We start from the raw sequence: 14,843 nt of genomic DNA, 5'->3' as shown, positions 1-14,843 counted from the left end.
AGCGGCTGATATTATATTAATACGATTGGTCAATATTATTTGATAAATGTGACCACCAAAAGTCGAAGAATAGGATCGTCTGCATGTCGGCTGGCGACTCATTTTTTTTTTTTTTAATTTGTCTCATCTGGGAGAACAATTTTTTCTCTACCTACAGTCACATGGATGATATTCGCAAACTTTTTGAACCATATATATACATTGTATACATATATATATATATATATATATAATATACATAAAAATGTAAATGTATATACATATATATATATGTATATATGTATATATAATCATGTTGATAAGGTAGTCCACGTGTGGGCAAGATAAAAAGATAAGTAACAAAACTGCAACAAAGTTCATGCTGTATTCACCAACGATTTATTTCTTCACCAGAAATAAACCGTTGGTGAATACAGCATGAACTTTGTAAATTCATGCTGTATTCACCAACGGTTTATTTCTTCACAAGAAATAAACCGTTGGTGAATACAGCATGAACTTTGTTGCAGTTTTGTTACTTATATATATGAGGTATATATATATATATATATATATATATATATTCTTTATTCCCTTTTTTTAGACCTGTGCTTTATCCATCGTGATATGCATGTTTTGTCTGATACTTCTGTAGAGCATGCCAAAATGATCCTAATCATTAATTTTTTTCTTTCTCTCATTTACCCTTGTGCATCTCTAACCCTCTCTTATTTTGATCACTTTTGAACATTTTCAAGTCCGAGAATTTTTTTTTCACGCTTAGAGCTTACTAGCCTATTGTCAATGAAGTGTAAAAATGGGGAAATATTTTTAACCTACTTTAATTTACTTTTTTTTAGGGGGGGTTCAGCTGGGCTGTCAAATTAGACAATCGAGTTTATTTGTAACTAAAACAAAAAGAAGAAAAAATTATTAGGTAATAACAACTACGAAAATCATTAAGGTAAAGAATATTTCTGAAATGATTTGTGATGCTTAATGTGTACTTAAATATATACACTCGGCAAAAAAACAAAAGAAAGACAGAAATTTAACACTTTTTCGAGTTCATGATTTATTGCTTTTTCTCTCATTTCACTTGAATTTTGAAGTGACAGAAAATTCTTCATTTTCCTCCATCATCTTAGCTTTCATTCTTATTTTGGGCTTCAAAGATATTACATTGTAATGAGATCACAGGTATATCTTTGCAATTGAATTCATGCTTTGTAGTGTGATGAATTTGTCTTTTGTTCTAATATGTTGCATCATTAGAAAGCATTTACGTAGAATAACAACTTGTTCATGTTTATATAATACATTAACATTTAGCCCAAAATTATATGCTTTTTTTTCTGAGTGTACTTCCACCTACTTTTGTGATTTTTCAGCTGGGCTGTCACATAGGGCAACCTAGTTTGTTTGCAAATAAAATACGAAAACAACATAAAGGAAAATGTACTATAGTAAGTAATATGAAACAGGAAAGTCACACAGATGAAAAATAATTTCTGAAACGATCAAATCAAAACAAACTTACTAGGAAGTTAGGGGGCTGATTTCACTTCTTTCTGGTTGCTTTTGGCACAGTCTCTACGACCTTCTTCTTTGCCTTCTGGGACCGGAAATTCCTTAGATTTACCTGTTTTTCATCACTAGACGAAAGATGTGCCTGTGATGGGGATATTTGCATGGGGGCCTCGCCTCCCTTCTTGCTTATTTTGCGTTTCATTGGCATGACGCTCGCGGAAAGTGTTGACATTTTCGTGTCTGGATCACAAAATTTCCACATCGGTTCCGGACACTTGCATATATAGATCCGCATCGGCTCCGCGCTGTCCTAAAACATTCCTGGTGTCTTCCGCTTTCATTCGGGAAGCTTCCCCACACCGCGGGATTCTTTCCGGAGCGTGTGCGGAAGGAGTGGAAGGGTTCCGGACAAGCGGGACATCCTCAGGACATCGTCAGGACAAGTCGCCGAAGGTGTCAGGAAGTTCATTTCCGCGTCCAAATTTTGGTCTCGATCAAAATTTGGACGCGGAAATTTTTCTCTCTCCCGAAGGTGCGGAAACGCCCGGACATGTTTAGGACAGTGAGCGGACACGTTCAGGAACGTGCGGACAGGATCCCGAAGGAGTGCGGAATACCAAATTTGCATTCCGGGGCTTGTCCGCGTCTTGTCCGCGCCCTAGTGGACGCCTGGTCTTAACGTCTCCGATAAATTTCTAAATTTCTTATCATTCCACATTCTAAATTATGCATTTATGCCACCATGACATGCTAAAAAAAAATAAAAAAATAAAAAATTGCGTCCACATCCATTTAAATCATAACCTCAGTCGTTTCCTTCAATGTCTTTACTTGTTAGTAACGTATTACTGATACTGTTGCATCATGTGACTTCTGCGTCTTCTGTAGTAACATTAATTTGTTTGTTTGTGTGTGTGTTTTTTTCAAATCATATCCCCCTCAAACACATACAGTTAACAACAAAACTATTCATACCCCTCGGAAATTTTTAGTTTTGAGCAGATTTCTTACAAATGAAGGATGGAGTGATGGTGATTGGGTGTTAACTTTTTACTCATATTTGTCCTCTATAAATTGACATTAATTCAAGTTTCACCTTATTTGCATAACAATAGAAACGTTACGATATTTAGATTTGGGCCTTTACGGAATTATTCATACCCTTAAAACACACTGTCAATGTCATTAGATTTTTTCAGAGGACAGACAGGGAAGTATTCTTGTGTTTGGTCACTGAGTTTGTATAGGTCTCCACCAATGCAGTTGTTGTTCTTTCTGCCAAGAGGACCTCCATTAGCAAAAGATTTTAGAGTGTCCATGGCAACATGTGATATCTAGTTCCCAACTCATATTTAAGATTGCTTCAAGAATGTAGAAATTGATTATACATTGGAGTACATTTGCTGTAAATGCCCCATAAACATTACTTTCAACATCAAACCCACATATTTTGCACCTGGGTTAGGCCACGTGACTCTGAACTGGCTGTTCTCCTTGAAGGCATTGCTCTAATGACATCCTTGTTGAAGTCTTCTCCCAATAGTCTGACTCTATTATCCTTGAGCTTGTTCTGGATAGCTTTGATTGTGATCTTTGGGATGGCATTGTTCCAATGTAGTCATAAAAAGCTTCACCCTTTATAGAGCTCTAGACACATCTAAAGAGATTCGTCACAATGTGAAACTGTCCATTCTTGAAACAGTAGTTGATATCGAAATGACAGACACTTATGACAAAGGGTATTCACATTCCTTTCTCACTGAACAGGCTAATTGGTTAGCAGTAGTACACTGCATCTCCCAGCAAAGATGAAAGACCTTTAAAGACATGTCTGTAGTGATATGAGGTAGTCAAGAGTCAGGAACGGCTTTTAAAACAGCATACATCCAAGGTGTGCGTTTTGTTCAGTACAGAGCAGAAGATGTGTTCGGACATCAAATTTGTCACCTTATTTGCCATAGAGAGATGCTAAAGAGTGACAATGACCTGAATATCACATCAGACATTCCAAGTGCATCTTGGGCAGGAATAGATCCAACTTATACTGAGACAAACTCCTTGAAGCATTTCAGTGTTCAGGATTCCATGGACAATAACCAGAAAAGAGCCTCTCCTCCAGCAGAGACACAAAATAGTCTGGTACGGTATTTACAAGTAATGGTCACAGGATTTACTGTTGATGTTTTGGGGTAGACAAACTATTTCCAAGGTATTGAATGAATATCTAATATGCATTGTATAGCTATAGAGATCACATGACGGCATGGACACTCTGAAACCTCAAGTTACTGGAGTACTGGAGGTCCCCTTTAACAGAACGTGGACCAATTGAATGTCTTTTGAAGACCTGCACAAACCCAATGGCAAAGCAAAATGACTCTTAAAAGTTGCACAAATGAATAAATCAATGACAATGACAGTGTTTTCATAAGGGTATGAGTAATTCTGTGAAGGCCCAAATTCAAATATCTCAACATTTCTATTGTTATGCAAATGAGGTGAAACTGGAATTAATGTCAATTAGTGAAGGACAACTAAAACTAAAGTTAACACCCAATCACCACCACTCCATCCTTCACTTGTAAGAAATCTGCTCAAAACTAACAGGGAAAAGTAGAAATTACGTGGTGCATAATATATGTCCCCGCCGGAAGTAGCATTTTGTAGCAAAATGTACAATATAGGTCAAAAATCAAGGGCAAAGGTCAAAGAAGTCAAAGATCAAAATTCTGTGAAGAAGTTTTGAAGCCCTCACCTAGTGCAGAGAAAAGATTGTTCTCCCAGGTGAGACAAATAAAAAAAAAAAAAATGAGTCGTCACCCGACATGCAGACAGTCCTATTCTTCGACTTTTGGTGGTCACATTTGTAAAATAATATTGACCAATCATATCAATATAATATCAGCAGCTACTGTGGAAGCACAACAAGGAGCATCAATGACGTCTAGCAGTCAAATGAGGAAAAGTCAAAGTCAGCGCCAAATTTATACCTTTCCATTTTCCTGGTATTGTCCGCATCAGTTGTCCGCATGCCTAACTTATGTTGTCCGAAAGGCATCCTGATTGTCCGCGTTCATTCCTGATGTAATCCTAGATGTTTCCGCGCTGCCCGGCTACGATTAGCATATTCCGAGGTATTTCGCGCTCTTCCGGAGTAGTCCGCGGACAGTCCGCGGACATTCCTATGAATGTCCCAGGACAAGCCGATTCACACACTTATACCGCGTCTGACGCGGACAGGATGCCGAAATGACAGAATTTGCTTCCGCAACCCTTCCTGGGCTTGTCCGCGCCCAAGTGGACGTCCGCCCTACTATAAAAAACAAAACAAAAACAAAGGCCTAACCGCCTTACCGCGCTCAAAGGTTTCTTTCTACTTTCATTCAATTCTTTTTTCTACTACCACTTTCGGAGTAATATTTGAAAAAAAAGCCCCCCCCCCCCCCCCCCCCCGGTCCCCGCAGCCGTTCCGCCGGCCCTGGTATATTTACTAGTAACAAGAAGGTACTAGGCTCGCCTAGTACCTCCTTGCTAGTAATAGACCTACTATTTTTGTGAGTGGAAGCAAGGCCCCATATCTGCAAGGCCTGATACACCAGTACCAGATGAAATCTCCCGTTTTGTTTTTTTAAGTGAAAGACTATACAATCATACAAATTGAGAAAAGGATAGATCGGAGACCCGCGCGGCACTATATCGAACAAATGTTTTTGCATAATATTAGAATTTCCAGTTTGTGGTCAAAATCATGGTTCTCGGTGCCTTTGAAAGTACTGTTCCCTGTGCCTTAATGACAGGTAGGTCTACCGGTAGTATCATTCTGAGTTGCATCGCCATCTCTGCCCTTATAGGCCCTAGTTCCAAATCAAAAATACAAAATGTTCTCATAAAAAGGCAGTTGTTAAGATGCTGCCGTTTCATGTTTTAGTGTCTTTTCTGTTCGTCAGGCACGGCAGTGTCAGGTGACTGATACTTCTAATTTTAGAATTCTATGCACCCATATCCCATAGCCACATGACTAATGAGGAGCGACAACGTCTGTAACGTCGTGCGGCTCTGTTTTTAGGCGATTAGACTCCAGAGGTATGATTATGATATGCGTTTTGTAGCAGCTGTCAATCTAATCTATGTTGAAGACACATGTTGTCACACATCATCAAAGAAATATGTGGTAACGGCGAAGCATTTTGATCTCTCCCGATACTATGCTAGTCGGTGGTGGTAGTAGGCGTTTCTCACTTAGGAGAGTAGTCCCGTATACTTGTATTCATGTTATTTCTAAAATCGCGATTCGTCTACGTTTTCACCTAGCACCTTGGTGCTGGGAGATCCAAACAGGTGGGATCCCACCTCGCTCTTTTCACCGAGAATCTTGACGATAAGCTTGCCCTTTCATTGACCGTTTGCTTACTAACGACTTTTGATATGTGCAATATGGAATAAATTTACGTGGTCGTGGATATAAATTGGCATAATCGTGATATAGTCCCCACCGCGCGCTGCGTGTCCGCCATAGGTTCTACACAGCCCAGTGGCGTCTGGTCGGGCTAGCGCTAGTCATGCATCACTCATCAGACTCGGAGATGACATGTTGGCAATCCTGCACTTTAGGGCCTTGACCGAAAGATATCGGTCTGTAAAAGTTTATCTGGTCGTCGGGACGTCGGGGAAATGTTCCGCAGAGACTGCATGTGCGTCTGGCTTCACGGATCCCTTCCTGACGGAGGAGAGCGATAACGTCAAAAAAATAAAAGACTCCTCCGGACAGACGGATCTTTCTGTCTACTTAGGGCCCTACTGTAGATATATTATCGGTGCGAGATTTTACCCTTATCAAGCAGTGCATGCGAATTTGAGTAGCTGGTTCCATATCACTCAGTCTTAGACACCATGGCTTCGACAGCATGTGTTCCAGTACCGACACGTGTGTGCATGTATCTTGTGTGTGGGATTTCGCTTGGCATTGGGATTCAGTGTGTGTATTAATGTCGATGTATTAAACTGCGACCAGCCTGACCGCTTTGCACTTTAATAGGGTGGGAATGGTAGGATTTTGGGGGTCTATACGGCGTAGTATCGCCCCTAAAATCCCACTTAAGCACTAAAAATTGCTTCAATTTGAATACATACCGATGTAGAAATACTAGAATGTCTAGTCCAATTGTTGACAACACGTACCTGGTACCTGGGAACATTTGGTTCCTCTAATACTTATTACTACATAGGACTTCTCTTCCTGTCAAAATTCATGACTTTTAGTTTAAATGATTCAGTCAAGAGGAACTGTGAGCAGTGGCGGATCCAGAGGGGGGCGCAACCGGCGCACGCCCCCCCCCCCCTTTATTTTTCGTTAAAAACAAAAGAAATAAAAAGAAAAAAATGGAAATTAAACCCGGAAGTGGCACCAGAAATATCAGTCATGCCCCCCCCCCCCCCCCCCCCTTACAGAATTCCTGGATCCACCCCTGGTGAGAATGACAATTTCTCCATTTGACAGATTTGAAACCTGTGCGCCTGCGCTAGCTAAGCGATTGAGCCACACGGCTGTCCCGAGTGCTGTGTAGTTGTTGTATTTGAGGCGCGTCATTCAGATAAGAATATTTGCGCCTTTATCTTTATAATATCATTATTTAAGTTCTCAAAAAAGAAAAAGAAAAAAAAGGCTCCTCGGTCGCGCACACAGACCTAGATCCCTCATTTGCCGCACTCGGGACCCTCTGCCTAACGCATTTATATGGTGCACAAGCAGACTCCAGAATGCGATATATAAGGCCAAGTAAAAAAAGAGACCAGTTTCTCGTCCTCGCGCGCATCGATTTTGGCCGCTGCATCGATTTTTTTACTATTTACTATTTTCAAAATGGCGCTGAAAATACCAAGAAATTCATAATTCTCGTCCCAGCCCGCTCCCCGCCCGCATCGATTTTCAGTTGCCGCATCGACTTTTTTGATATTTACTTTTTTTTCGGCCGCCGAAAAAAAAAAAATCAACAATTCACCTACCAATCGTGATGTCTTATTTCTAATTACGCCTTGCGTCCTCTACTTAGCTGAAGTACAGCTGTAGCTTCTGTATAGTGCGTATGTAACAACGCATGCATTTCACACTGCGAGCTCGGCAAGAAGGAATGACCCACAAGGCAGTTGAACTGTAGTTGGATGGGCGGCGGGCCTGGGCTGTGATGTACGCAGCGCACTCGGTATGTCGTGATGTAGACAGGACGTTGAGCACCTTCTGTACATTTCTCTCGTGCTGTTGCCCGCTTCGTGTGCTGCTAGATTGATTGCGCAATGTAACCACAAACCCCGTTATTACGAGATCCGTGGGACCGGCGATATTACCTCGTTATAACCGGTACCTCGTTATAACCATACTCATTAAAAACAAAGAAAAACATAAGCATGACGTCATATACCCATCCATGAAACTTAAACATATCCTTTGCGTTATTATTACACAATTATTGAGCGTTATTATTGAGAGAATAAAGGGAGATTATTTGTGAATTAGATGAAAGAAATAGAGGCTGAAATGATAAGTTAATTCTTTATTGTAATTCTTGTTTGTTAAGCTTTTTCTAAACACCAGCGCAAATATGGGGGCAAACATATACTGTAGAGTAACATACAGGCCTTGTTTACCGTAACTTGCTAGGTATTTTTACGCTGTTGGTGCCCAGCGGGAATGCGACGATTTCATGAATCATTTCGGCTGTATCTAGTACTGTACATGTACAATGTACGATCGTTGCGCCCAAATGGATTAAAAATGCGTTCTTTATTTTCTTCCGAAAATCTCTTCGCGTTTTGTACGACCGTTCTTGAAAATATGTGACAGGATTGAATGTGGGAGGTTGTCATCCTGTTTACGCAAATCTGTACCAGATCTATTCAAACTAATAAATGCGTTTGTTTCTTTTTCTGATTTAGGTTAACATGCGTCATTCAACTTTTTTTACGCTACTGTCACCTGGCGAGATCGCGATGATTTCAGAGTAACATACGTGCGTTGTTTACCGCTAACTTGCGAGGTATTTTACGCTGTTGGTGCCCAGCGGGAATTCGATAATTTCATGAATCATTTGGCTGTAATTTTATGTAATGTATGATCGTTGCGCTCGAAGGGATTAAAAATGCGTTCTTTATTTTCTTCCGAAAATCTCTTCGCGTTTTGTACATCCGTTCTTGAACTGTTGAATGCGTTTGTTTCTATTTCCGAGCACCGATTAAGTAGGTTAACATGCGTTATTCAACAATTTTTACGCTACTATGTTACCCGGCGAGATCGCAATGATTTCATTTATTATTTCGGCTTTAATCATACACACTCATATTCAAATTATCATTCGTTAAATGATGATGAACACATCCAGATCTATTCAAACTAATACATGCGTTTGTTTCTTTTTCCGAGCACCGATTAAGTAGGTTAACATGCGTTATTCAACTATTTTTACTCTACTGTCACCTGGCAGGATCGCGATGATTTCACTAATTATTTCTGCTTTGATCATACACACTCATATTTAAATTATCATTTGTTAAAATAAATGATAATGAACAAATCCAGATCTGTTCAAACTAATAAATGCGTTTGCTTCTTTTTCTGAACACCGATTAAGTACAGGTTAACATGCGTTACTCAACTATTTTAACGCTACTGTCACCCGGCGGGATCGGGGCGATGATTTTATTATTTCGGCTTTAATCATCCAAACTCATATTTGCTCAAAACCAGCAAAAGAACTGGAAGTCGGAACTAAAATTGGAAAGGATATAATGATGAGTTGCACACGCATTCCAATTGTCCATTTTTGGTCAAATTTTATTGTCGCTACATGAAAAGTTTTTGAATGCGTTATCTATTTTTTTTTTCTCGTTGCGCTGTGGTCTGACCTCATATCACGCACGCGTTTCTCGCGAAAAAGAAAACCGAATGATTATGTTTAATAATTAGTAGGAACATCGGAAGGTGTTCCTGTGTCTTACCGCGTGATTAAGAAGAAAACATGGAAGGAACGGTTCTCTGCAAAACGGGAAAAGACGTGGATAGCGAGATTTCAGTTTCCAATGTTTCATTTGTCGCGTGTTTGAAAGCGGCAATTTGGTCAAGAAATGGAACCTCGTTATATCCGATCAAATTGTTTATGTTTTTCTTTATCATTTAGCGAAATTGTCCTCGTTATAACCGGAATCTCGTTATGACCGAACACGTTATAACCGATTCGTTCTGCCATTACACGCAAAGGAAAACGGGACCGACGCGATCACCTCGTTATAAGCGGTTCCTCGTTATAACCGAACTCGTTATAACGGGGTTTCCCTGTAGTAGAGGGGACCAGCCAGCCAGCATAGCATGCGTTCTGGGGGGCGTTTCATCAACGAGTTCGTCGGATGTTTTCACCAACAAATTTGCTATCAGCCAATCAGACGCAAGGATTTACACTGACAACTGTTAAAAACTAATGAAATCCTTGCGTCTGATTGGCTGATAGCAAATTTGTCGGTGAAAACTCCGACAAACTCGTTGATGAAACGCCCCCCTGGAGCTGGAAAAAAATCGTGGAGTGATGGAGAGAACCGACTCAAGCGCACGTGTGCACAGCGAACGGCTTTAAATAGTGAATATAGTATTCAACTGGTTCGTATTGTCTTTCAGTAAAAAGGAAATCAGGTGGTTGTTTCACAGGGTTGACAATTGGCAGCACTGTCTGCGACATTTTAAATCCTTGAGCGAATAAGTTTCCATATGAGAAAAGATCTAACTCAGTAAGTTTGTGTTGTGTTGAAAGGCAAAAATAATGCTATGCATTTCCAGAGATAATGGTTGGATTCGTAGGTTCAACAAGTGATGCATAAATGTGTATATTTTATGTTCAAAAAACGTGTTTTTTTTTCCATACCCTTGATATGACTGAATGAATACAGTCACAGTGTAGTTAAATTGGTATACTTGTTATGCATAAACATACGCAGATTTGGTGCATCACTCAAATGATAAGTGGTTTATATCACACATATAAACACATATTACTTTCATTTTGACAATCCTCGAAAAAATAGTAAGATATCAAATAGTAAGGACCTTCTTCATCGCCTTGCTCAAAAAACCCGGACGAGAAACTACTTTCTTTTTTTACTTGGCCTAAACATCAAAAATAATTATTTCATATGTACTTTCCAATAAATAAACCTATAATTTACAAATACATGTAATTCAAAATTTTACATTATGTAACAAGCAAACATCCGATTGTGCAGTGTGCAAATCTAAATTAAACAAAACTCAAAAAGATAATTACCTGCATAACTCTATAAGACTTATATAAGTCTTTTGGAAAACCTTCTTGTTCTCTTCACATATGAAATTAATGCCTTCGAATAGTTAACATTTTCTGTGGATAGTACTTTCCTTATATCCCGTTGATCTTTGCCTCCAATGTCTGCGATCAACATGGCTCTCTCTATCAAATATTTCAGACAATCATATACAAGAAAAAAATGACTTAAATTTTCCTTTTCTGGGCAGTGGGGGCAGTTGACTGTTTCATGCAAATTTACTTTCCACTTATCATAATTCAGTCCAATATTACCCATACGGACTTGATGAATAAGGATTTGTTCTTCCCTGTTTTTTAATCTGCATTCATATTTTCCAAATACATACTTCTGTACTTCTTTTAAAGGGGACTGTGTTTCTTCCCATCTTTTTTGCCACTTATTAAAATGACTACTTAAAACATATTTAACTTCCATCTTATTGAGTCCATTATTGATTCCGATATGTTTCTCTTGTAGGGCTGTTTTTGCCGCTTTATCTGCTGTCTCATTGCCCGTGATGCCACAGAGGCCGGGCACCCATTGAAAATGCACTATCATACCCCTGAATAGCAAGTCCCATCGAAAGAATGTGTATTTCTTTCACAAAAGCATCCTCAAATTCACATGTTTCAAGGGCCCGGAGAGCACTTAATCTGTCAGTGAAAATTACAACTCCTGTATACACATTACTAAGTTGTCTCAACCAGGTTAATGCCATAAGAATTGCAGCAAGTTCCGACCTATATGATGACGTGAAATCCTGCAGTCTTTTCGATTCAATATATTTGTAATAGGGAGCGAAAAAAGCAGCTCCCACTATGCCTGTTTGACTTCTGGATCCGTTATGTATACATGCAAGTATTGACTCCACTTCTTTTGTGTAATTTCTAAACTCATTTGATTTTGAAACATTGGATTATCTGACTTCGATATTAACCTACTTAACTCATTTGAGACATTCACTTTGGGGATATGCCAAAGTGGGATAGTTAAAGGTGTTACCGGCTCAACAGGCATATCGAGGTAGACTTCCTCTTTCAACTGCATTACCCTGTTTCCAAAGGAGTTACTTGAACAAGTTTTGTTATCATAAAATCTATATTGCCAACAGTCCCTGACATCTTCCAGAGAAGGGTGGTCGGGAGTGGTTTCAATTCTTTTGATATACCTTGCACTCAGCAATTTTCTCCGTATATCTAAGGGCATCTCTCCTGACTCTCTTTGGAGAGTTCTCAGGGAGGTTCTGACTTTGCTACCCAAACAAATTGACAAAGCCTGATATTGAACTGAGTTGAGTATATTTTTGACAAAATCAGATGCCGAGTCGTATGCTTCGCATGCATAACCCAGTAAAGAAAGAATAAGGGATTTATATACTGTTATCAAATCCTTTGTTCCGCCACTCCATTTTACATATGCCAAACATTTAAGGATTATTTATTTTCTTTTTACTTCTACATGCTAAGTCTTGTATAGATTTCCATGTTAACCTCTTGTCTAAAATAACTCCGAGATATCGGTGTTCTTTTCTCTGAATAAGTGGTTGTTGGTCTAGATAGAGTAGAGGGGGCTCTTCTTTGTTTGATCGTGAAAACAGTATTGGAACTGTTTTTGGGGATGAGATGAGCATGCCCCATCTTTTGAACCACTCATTAAGTATATATTCAAGTATCCTTGTAAGCATGTGGTAACCTCTGTGATGTCATTGCCTGATTGCCATATTACGCAATCGTGGGCGTATAATAGGACTTTAGGTTTGGGCCTAACTGGAATATCCCTGAGCATCAGGTTGAACAAAATGGGGCTGAAAGGGCTTCCTTGTGGTAATCCGTTAACCATCTCCATTGTTTCAGATAGTGCATTGCCCACACGCACCTGAAAGGTGCGCTTTGACAGCATGTTTGCTATAAAATGTAGCAAATTCCCGCGAATGTTTGCGTTCCACAGTGTGACTAGGATGGCTTTGGGCCACAGTCTATCATATGCTTTAACTAAATCAATAAATACTGCGTAATGCACGTAAACAAGCTTTAATAGCCAGTATGGTCTGTTTGGTAAGCCGTGACATGGAATATGCTAGTACTGAAATATTCGTATCATCAAGGCAAGGGATTCATTTTGGAAGGTAATATTTTCACGTGTTGTTAATTTTGCGAATAGCTCCCGACTCGCGAAATTCGCAAAAATAAAACCCCCGCGAAATATATAGCGTATACAGTAGCTCACTCGATTGGGAAGAGGAGTTTCCTGTGTCCTTTCTTTTGTTTGTTCTTCTTTTGCCCAATACGTTCTTGCGGCCTCAGCGTGTGACAAACTATGTACCGTCTTAAACTTTTGTATTTCTTTCGCTCTCTTTATCATCTTACATCCATTGTAAGCCGCCGAGTGGTCGTTGCCACAGTTAACACATTTGGGATTTTCTTTTCTGGGACATTCCTCAAAAGAGTGAGATTCCCCACATCTGACGCATCGAATCTTTGAACGGCAGTTGGCTGCCGTATGACGTGACGCTGACACTTAAAGCATCTTACAACCGGTGGAATCCACTGTTTAACATTAAATGATTGGAAACAGAGGATTACCTCTTCAGGGATTTGTTTTGAGTCAAATGTTAGAATGACACTGCGGGTTGGGGTGTAGAGAGTACTTATCTTTCTTTTCCTGGTTGTAGGTTTTCCTAGTTATTCTCTTTGCATTGATCACTTTTTGTCTTCATGCCTCCGCCACGAAGTGTCACCGGAGGCATTATGTTTTCGGGTTGTCCGTCCGTCCTTCTGTCCGTCCTTCCATCCGTAATCAATTTTTGTGGAGAGCGTAGCTAAAAAACGCTTTGAGGTATCCTAATGAAACTTGACATGTGTATGTTTGAGTGGGCGAAGTTGTGCCTATCAACTTTTGGGTGCACATGATCGAGGTCAAAGGTCAAAATCACACTAATTTCCCCCATATCTATGCAATGCCTGAAGGTATTTTCTTGAAACTTAAGCGTATACATGAACTACCAAATAAAGATTCACCTGAGAGAGTTTTGGGTCATGAGATCAGAGTTCAAAGGTCAAGTGAAAATGCTAGAATTTTACTTTTTCTCCATATCTTGCAAATCTTTTAAGTTATCTTAAATGGAACTTAGTACATATGCATGTACTAACTGGCAGTGATCATCTAGGGAATTTAGGGGTCATGGGTCAAAGGTCAAGGGGGTCAAAGGTCAAGGTCAACTCATCAAAATGTCACTATTTCCCTCTTATCTATGCAATGCCTGCAGGATTTTTGTTGAAACGTTAGTGTACATGTACCAGTATGCATGTATTCCCAAATAGAGATTATTGTGGAAGTTTCTTGTCAAAAGTTCAAAGGTCAAGTGAAAGTGGTAAATTTCACTTCTTCCTTAAACTTATGAAAGGGTCAAAAGTCAGGTACAAATCCTCAAATCCACAAATGCCTGCACTCTTAGACAGTATAGCCATTCATCCAATTAAACCTAGCTCAAGGAAAGTGAACATTCAACACATTTGTGACAAACCTGTCATTTTAATATTTTGCCAATTATGTTATTTAAACTGTCATCACACATTGTCAAGACATTGTGCTGTAGACCTATTAGGAGAACCATGCATTATGGCGGAGGCATACCAGTCACCATAGCGACATTTCTAGTTTTAGTTCCAGAGCTACCAAGTCTCACGCATTCTGCGTGAGACTCAAGCATATAGGGGCCATCTCACGATCTCACGCATGGCACCCATTTTTCTCACGCATTGGGCGAAGTCTGCAACTTGGGCCTATAATAATGAGCATAGCTCAAAAGATTAAAGTGATAGTTGCAAATGAAGGTATATTTCCTTTTGTCTTTCAAAATAAGTAAAAAATAGTCACTTAAGTATGCACCTGATCACACCATTAAGAGCTAAAAATTGAAAAAGCTCCCTACAGGGATGCCAAGTTCAAAACAATTTTATGAGTGAGATTTTCATGACTCTGCATCTCGGCGAGCCAATGTGCGCGCAAGTGAG

The 14,843-nt window shown here is 39.6% G+C and overlaps 1 protein-coding gene across 2 annotated transcripts in view; it reads left to right on the top strand.

Annotated features, from left to right (window-relative positions):
* The first annotated feature begins 5,253 nt into the window (after positions 1 to 5,253).
* Positions 5,254 to 14,843, top strand: part of LOC139736117 (ras-related protein Rab-9A-like) — a 42,219-nt gene continuing 32,629 nt past the window's right edge. The window contains exon 1 of one of the 2 annotated variants that reach the window (XM_071646849.1): positions 5,254 to 5,306. The gene's annotated coding sequence lies outside the window, so the exon portion shown is untranslated. Of the gene's footprint in view, positions 5,307 to 5,527; positions 5,593 to 14,843 lie in introns of those variants that run through there. The other variant, XM_071646847.1, reaches the window with a different exon arrangement.

Source organism: Diadema antillarum, unplaced genomic scaffold (assembly GCF_040938485.1).
Source record: "Diadema antillarum isolate AM-2024a unplaced genomic scaffold, OU_Dant_1.0 seq00000622_RagTag, whole genome shotgun sequence".
Lineage (NCBI taxonomy): Eukaryota > Metazoa > Echinodermata > Echinoidea > Diadematoida > Diadematidae > Diadema > Diadema antillarum.
Note: the sequence above shows the minus strand (reverse complement) of the source record. Positions and strands in the feature narration are given on the sequence as shown.